We start from the raw sequence: 8,157 nt of genomic DNA on the forward strand, positions 1-8,157 counted from the left end.
GCTATCAGGAAACTGAAGCCAAAGTTATCAGTTGCATTTGACGGCATTCCAAGCTTCATTCTTAAAGGATTCTCCTCTATTTTTACGCCAGTCTTAACGCATATTTTTAACTTGTCGTTGCAGAGCCTTATACCCGTGCCACACGGACATGGCAAATGCCATTCAAGGGGAATCTCATTCGGGCGCCGAATGACATTACATTTCAAGTCCATGCCACACGTACATTTCGAACGTCATTTTGCGCCATGATGATGATAGCGCCTGCTCTCTGAAGAAAACTAATTGTAAATTTTTTTGTAAGCTACATACGTTTGTTCAATGTTGTGATCTCTGAAACGTGTCTATTGGTAGTTTTAAACAAGTTTTGTGGTGAATTACTTTATGTTTTTTCGTGTTTCGGCTGTAATTGATTTGTTGGTGACGCCTTAGTTGCTCTAGCCGCAATAAGCCGAAGCCAAAGACAGAAGCTGACCAAAGCGAAAGGAAATAGCGCCTGTAGAGCCGCGAGTGTCGGTCCTTGGACAGAAGGACGGTAAACGGGTGCGGCGGTTAATGAGCGCCCTCATTTATTTACGCGCCAAGCACCGTGCCGAGCAGCAAAGGCTCGAAGCCGAAGCTGAGGACGCTCACTCCCACGTTCGTGAAATCGAAGAGCAGCTGCTCTCGAACTCCGTGGCTCTGGCTGCTGCTTTCGCTCCGCACCGCCCAGTGCACCGATCGCGTTGGCGCTACCCAAGAAACCAAAGGTGGTTTCTTGCGGCGCTGGCGGCGCTTGCGGCGCTTGCGGCTTCATCAGAATGAACTTCGAAGTTCGAACAAAACGTAACAAAACCGACAAGAAACGCGAAAAAGATGGCGACGCAGGCGAAGTGGCTGTGTCTACTGGGTTAAAGAGTAGCCGCTTGCAATTATGTGACTAGCCGCGCTTCAAATCTAGTATTACCGAATGCGTACATAAAAACAAACACAAATAAATAACTTTTAGTTCGGGTATACTTTGATCAACGTAATCACGTTGGTGGTTTTTTTTTTACTTGGGGCCTGGAGTAGAGGCTACACATTTGGCACGTGACCGAATGCGAATGAGTTCTGCCGAGCCCCTTCGGTGGCAAATGCCATTTGCAGGGAATGCCTTTCGTGCAGGCCGTGTAGCACCAGTCGAATGACATTTGGGGCTAATGTCATTCGCTGTAAATGGCATTCGAGTTGCCCGTGTGGCACGGGTATTACATTTCCTTCCCTGTGGAAGTATTCTCTTACTGTGCCAGTACATAAGAATGGCTGAACTGATGACGTTAAAAATTAGAGACCTGTGTCGTTGCTATCTCCCTTTGCTAAGGTCTATTGAATTCTTTTATTTGAGTGCATTTCAAACTTTTTGAAGCATAAGATAAGCCCTTCACAACACGGCTTCTTGCGTAGAAAGTCTGCTGAGACAAATCTGGTGTCATTTTAAATTCTGTTTCGCCTACTGTGCACCAACGTGGACGGGTAGACGTTGTATATTTTGATCTCTCTAAGGATTTTGACCCAGTAGACCATTCGGTCCTTGCACACAAACAATAATCCTACGACGTGAGTACCTCCCTTTGTTCCCTGTTTCAAGATTATTTGACTAATGGACACAAATTTGTTCGTGTTCTTGGACATCAGTCCCGGCTTCATGTTTCTTCTTCGAGTGTGTCACAGGGCTCCATACGTGGGTCGATCTTTTTCAATCTTTTAATAATGATTTGAGCTTGATTGTTCGCAATTCGGTCGTCTTGCAATATGCAGATGATGTCAAGTTGTTTAGGCAGATCATATCCTTGGAAGACTGTGAAAAACTTATGGAGGATGTTGGGCGTGTGTGCAATTGGTGCCGTCAGAACATGCTAACGCTCAATCCTTCTAAAACCGTTATTATGTCTTTGTCCAGAAAGGTAGAAAAAATTATCTTTTGTTACCAGATTGGCATTGATCCTCTGCGAACAGTCGAGTCCTCGCGTGATCTTGGTGTATACATAGAGTCTTCGTTATACTTTACTGTACATTTTAACAACCTTATAAATGGCTCTTTGCGTAAGCTGGGGAGTAATTTCTAGAATCACGCGTGGGTTCTCCACATCAACCTGTATTTTACGGTTATATTTCTCGTTAATCCGGACCAAGTGGGAGTTTTCCTCTGTAGTCTGGAATTGTATTAGTTTTACGAGACAAGAGATGATTGAAAATGTTCAAACGCGTTTTTTTTTCGAATTGTTTACGATCGTTACATTGGTCGTACTGTTCATTATTCTTGTGGGAAACTCTTCGAACGATGCAAATGCCCTACTTTGAGTTCCAAATGGCTTGAACGCGATCTCGTTTTCCTGAATAAATGTGTTCATGGGTTAACTGATTGCCCAGATCTTACATCTGCTATTAATATTCACGTTCCCAGTCGAGTTTTGCGAGTTTCTACAACTTTCCATGTTAATCACATCATCCAAACCAGTCCCATGACCCGTATTTAACACTTCTACAATACCCTCAGGGGAGCGGATATTGATGTTTTTAATCCAAATTTTGCAGCTTTTAAGACTCTTGTAACTAACCTGTGAACATTTTGTTGTGCATAATTACCAAAGCGTCAAGCTGTTCATGAGCAAAAAAAAAAATCAACGAATGAATGAATGAATGAATGAATCCCAGTGGCGTCGTCTACCGCCCGGGCTCGCCCGACCAAGGCTCGTTGGGCCTGCAGGTCGGAGCAGCCGAGCAGGGTCGCCTCCCAGTCCTTCCGAGTTGGGTTTGGGTGAGGGGGATAGCGGGATTGAAAGGGCAGGCCCACATCATGTGATATATGTCGAAAGACACCTCTGCACACTGCGGGCTGCTGCCGGTGAAAGTAGGATCAAAATGTTTTAGGGCTGCCGTGCACAGCAATGTATTGGTGTAGAGGCGGAGTAAGAGCCGCTCGTCCGCGCTTGAAAGGCCTTTACACGGGCGGGGTTAAAGGCTGTGGCCAGATTGGTGGTAACTGACGATATCTTTGAAAGTGTAAGCCGGATTAGGATCAGCGTCCTGTTCGGAGGGGGGAGGAAACTTCCTGGAGAGAGAGCGCGCGGGCGGCAGCGTCAGCAGCCTCGTTTCCATCATGCCCCTGGTGAGCAGGAGCCCAAATAATGTAGCGGTCAGCGGGGTCCCCGATGTAGGAGCTATTTTGAAGGATTCGATAAGCTAGATAAGGGATCCAGCCCTGTTCGACGTTCCGTCATCCCCTCGCGAGTCGGTAATGATATATTTTGAGTCGGGGTGGGAAGTAGCCAATGCTATGGCGACCACCCCCGCATCAGTTATGTCACAGGCCCTGAAGCTAAGGCCGTTACATGTATTGGTTTCGTGAACGACTGCGGCAGTGTACCACCCCCCAATGTGTGGGCCGGAGGCGTCCACATAATAAACGGGGGTTTGGAACCATAACGGTGGGCCAGAGCTTCCGCCCGCGCCAGTCGTCAGTCATAATGGTCTTCGCGTGTCACTTTGGCGGGAAGAGGGTGTTAATATTGTCACAAATGACAAGTGATGAGGCGGCGAATGACTGAGTAAACTGAACGTTTAATGAGGCGAACTTGTCCCCCCCCCCCCCCCCCCAAAAAAAAAAAAGAAAAAAAAAGAAGAAAGATAGAACAGAGCCTTGCGGGCGTCGAAGGTGGCGAAACAGCAGGATCGAACGATGAGGCGAAAACTGACTGCAGATCGCCACGCGGAGCCCCTTATGTACACGTGTGGGCTTCTGGAATAATCGGCGTAGAAATTTGACGTGTAGAACATTCTGACCTCGAACAAACCACACGGCTGTCGAATTTACCAAAACATTACGTTAGAGTCAACAAAAATGCGTCCCCGCGGCGAGGAATCGAACCCTGGCCTTCTACGCAGAACGCGCGCGCGATAACCGTTAGGCCACAAGCGCTGCTTTTTTTTTCTTTATTGCAACACAAATCACACATCTCAATTCAATTAAAAAATGCGCTGCAGGACTTCTGCAGGGCACGTTAAAAGGCTCTCATTTTCAACAGCGCTTTACGAAGTCCTAGCCATTCGGGCTTATGCTCGCGCGTGGAAAAACACTCTCGACCTGCTTCACAAGAGAGAAGAAATAGAAGCGAACTTCTTTGACAGTGGGGTCGGCATGCCGTACTGCCTTGCGTGAGCGCCAAATACTACAAGGACCCAAAAGAAAAAAACATCAAATGGCACGCAGTCATCGTTCATCACTGTCAAAAAACGAATGCCAGAAGGGGTGATACACAGCTCTTTCTTCAGCGTGCGCTGGAGCACGTCCCAGAAAAATACGGCATCCATGCAAAAAATGAATACATGCTCAACAGTCTCAGGTTGCTTGCATAAAAAACAATCAACCGTCCACGGCACATCAAAACCCTTTTCCCTTAGCCACACCTTGGCCGGCAACGTATTGGTGTGTAACTTAAAAAAGAACGTTTTCACCGAAGGTGGTACACACATAAGCTTAACTCGGCTCAGCACATCTTGGCCACCATGGCAAAAAACAGTTCGATACATCGGCGTCGGGAACAAACTGACTATAAAGTCGCGCGCGAGCGTTTTATTTCTCACTAAAGACAAATAATCAAGAGAAAAACGAGCAGACAAAAACAATACAGTATCAACGACCTCCTTTTGAAAACCCACGAGTCTTGTTCACTCGCCGCTATAGGAAGAAACAAGAAAGGATGGCAAATGAGGCGACAGTTTCGTTTGGATGAACGTGCGGATGAAGGGGTGCTCTTGCTCTCGCAAAAAAAAAGAAACGTGACACGAGTTGTTTGACAAATAAATGGGACAACCCAACCCTCCGTGACGTACCCTGTGAAAGAGGTTGTCTCGCCTCATGCGTTCCCAATTAGATCCCCAGATGAACACAGCAAAAACACGGTGAAACTTCTGAACATTAACACGGGCACAATGTATGGCTTGCAATACATACCAAATCTTTGAAATCAAAAAAATATTGCAAACTGTCGCCCTCGCAAAGATGGACAGATCACGATGCTTCCAACGAGAAGCGCGGCTGTCCAGGTCGGTGGCGACCCCCGACCAAAAGGATTTGCTCTCGCGGTACGAATTTAAAGGCACACCAAGGTATGTGCAGGGCACGCGGTCCCAGCTAACGCCTTCGTACTCTGAAGGCGTTGTGGCCCATGCGCCGTGCCAAAAACCGCGGCACTTGTCCCAGTTAATAGCTGCGCCGGTAGCGTCACAAAAAGATTTCACCAAAGCAACCGCGGCACTGACACTTCGCTTATCACTGGAAAACACTGCAATATCGTCTGCGTAACTCATAACTTTTACCTCGGCATTTTCCAGTCGAAAGCCCCGACAATCCTTACTGTTCAAAACACTAAGGCAAAAAAGTTCCAAATACAAATTAAATAAAAGCGGCGACATAGGGCGTCCTTGCCTTACGGACGTTCGCACATGTATCTGCTCGGTCACTTCTTTGTTTACGACGAGCCTTGTGGTGCAATCTTTATAGGCCATTTTGGCACCTTCCAAAATGACCTCACCAATGTTTACACGTTTTAAAACACCAAAAAGGACGTCATGCTTGACACAATCGAACGCCTTATCTAGATCTATTTGGAGCATGGCTACTTTTCCCATGCCCCCATCACACGCTTCTAACACGCTGCGCGCTGCATGTATATTCGTCATGATAGTTCTGCCTTGGATCCCACATGTCTGGTGTTCCCCGATAAGCTTACAAGCAACACTCCGAAATCGTCGCGCTAAAATTTTTGCGAACACTTTGTAGTCAACATTACAAAGGGTGATCGGGCGGTAACCCGTGACTTGACGTAGTTTCGCGACATCGTCACTCTTCGGGATGAGAACAGTATACGTGCGCGTATAAGACGGTGGTAACACTTTCCGTTCATACGCTTCACTAAATATTTTCAACAAAACACTGGCGAGTACGCCCTTGAACTTTTTGAAGAACTCGGCACATATTCCATCGGGTCCCGGCGTTTTCGAGGTTGGCAGGTCGTCTATCGCCCGTTCGATCTCCTGAATAGTGATCGGCAGGGACAGGTTTTCCGTCTCCTCTTCCGCTAACTGCGGTAGCGACTCTAGGAGCATCCCACATGAGGGGTCCACCCTTCCCGGAACTTTCGTCTCAAAGAGCCGCTTATAGTGCGCAACAAACGCCTGCTGAATACTGCTTGAGTTCGTGCGCGTAATGCCGTTCACATCGATTTCAGCTATCTCGTTCCGTAGCGCGTACCGCTTATCGTCCGCTAAGGCCCGTTTCGTTGGCTGCTCGCCCAGGAGGTATTTCTCCGCACGCGCTCGAACCACGGCGCCGCGATAACGTTCTTGGTGGAGCTGTTCTAGCCGCTCCTTGAGGCTTTCTAAATCCTTCAAACACACGCCGGGATTTACACACTCCGCTCTAGAGAGCGCCTACAGATCGGCGTTTAATCTTTGCTCGGCGCAACGCGCTTCGTAGGTCAAAACAGACAACCTCTCTATCGCTAGCATCTTTATTTCCTGATTTGCGATCCCCCACGCCTCAAAAATATCCTCTCCCACATTTTCAAAACACGATCTGAAAATGTTGCTTACACCCCCGAGAAAAAATTCATCGTCGAGCAGCTTGGTGTTTAGCTTCCAAAGTTTCCACTCGAACTTCGCCTTCGGCGGTGTTTTGTCGCCGATCGTTGTCGCAACCAAGCAATGGTCGGAAAAAAAAAAACTGGTGTAACACGATACTTGGTTAACAATTCTGCCACAGAGGCCGAAATGTAGATTCTATCTAATCGGGCGTGGAGGGACGCTTGGAAGTGAGTCAAACGCATCTCGCGTGTTTCGTTTCTAACGATCCCTGCGTCTACCAGCTCAAAATCTTCGAGCAGCTCGCCTAAAATCGTCGCACTTCTATCAGTGCGCTGCCCAGACGGCGCTCTGTCTCTCTCCCGAACGACGCAATTAAAGTCCCCACACAACACGACTGTTCTGTCACAAGCAACAAAACGGTGCAAGCCAGAAAAAAAGGAAACCCGGTCTTTCACCGCACTGGGGGCGTATACACAGATAAGCCGCCAGTGAACTGATACGAACAAACAATCGCACATAGTAAAACAACCTTCGGCGTCGACGGTCACGCTGAGCTCAGACAAGGGAAACGTTCTCTTCACAAACAAAAAACAACCACCCGAAACACCAACAGCGTGTGTGACACACACTTCATACGAAGATAAAAAAGGCTTTACTGCGTTCGCCACCTGTTCTTCCTCGGCCATCTTGGTTTCCTGCATCGCCAAGAAATCGGGTTTCTGACTTTCCAACAAACGTTGTACTTGGTATTGTTTCTTACGCGTGTTGAAACCTCGAACATTTAACGATGCAACCGTGATAGCCGGGTCGAGTGTACAATTCATGAAGAGCTATGGTGGTACACTTGCCTTGAAAATCGCGCATGAGTTCATAGACCAGGCGTTGCCGCCTTACTGGTTGTCGTGGCGTCGCCTCTCGTCCGAGGGGGCGCCCGGTACTTGCTTGTACTTGCCTCGCTTGCTCGCTGCCCACCACGCGTACGGGTTCGGGGTCGTGTCGGTCGGAGTCGTTTCGTCAAGCCCACGCTTGGTGGAGTCCATATTCTGATCCATGCTGTCGACGACGCCTTCGTGGTCTTTCTCGGTCAGCAGGAGGTCGACAGAGGGCAGAGCCGCACCGGCCTCAGGCGACGTCACCCCAGGTGAGGGCGCCGCACCTTCCGGCGTCGGGGCGTTTGCTGCAGTCTCCTTGCCGCCGTTGTCGTCAGCTCCGGGAGGTTGCTTTGGTTGCTCGATGCCCGGTGGGGAGTCACCTTTGAGAGCACCCGCCGCAAGTTCAGCGTCCTCCGCCTCCATGATGAACTGGGACGGCTCGCCCGTCACAGCTCCGCCGGTGACGCCAGCGTACGTACGCACGCATTCTTCTTTCTCGTGCCCGAAACGGGAGCACTCCGAGCACTTCGGCACGCGACAGACGCGCCTAATGTGCCCGGAGCGCTTTCACCGCAAGCAGACCGGCGCTCTTCCCGGGATGACAATGAGGGTATTCGCACCTTGAAGACGAAGTTGATGGGGCATCCCGTCAGGCGTGGTGTTTTTCTTCAAGGTCATGCGT

At 48.9% G+C, this 8,157-nt stretch overlaps 1 pseudogene; it reads right to left on the reverse strand.

Annotated features, from left to right (window-relative positions):
* Nucleotides 1–2,665: 2,665 nt before the first annotated feature.
* LOC121837741 lies at nt 2,666–7,898 on the reverse strand (annotated as a pseudogene).
* Between the last annotated feature and the right edge of the window lie 259 nt (nt 7,899–8,157).

The sequence above is a fragment of the Ixodes scapularis genome, unplaced genomic scaffold (genome assembly GCF_016920785.2).
Source record: "Ixodes scapularis isolate PalLabHiFi unplaced genomic scaffold, ASM1692078v2 PGA_scaffold4__175_contigs__length_147842914, whole genome shotgun sequence".
NCBI classification, from domain to species: Eukaryota; Metazoa; Arthropoda; class Arachnida; order Ixodida; family Ixodidae; genus Ixodes; species Ixodes scapularis.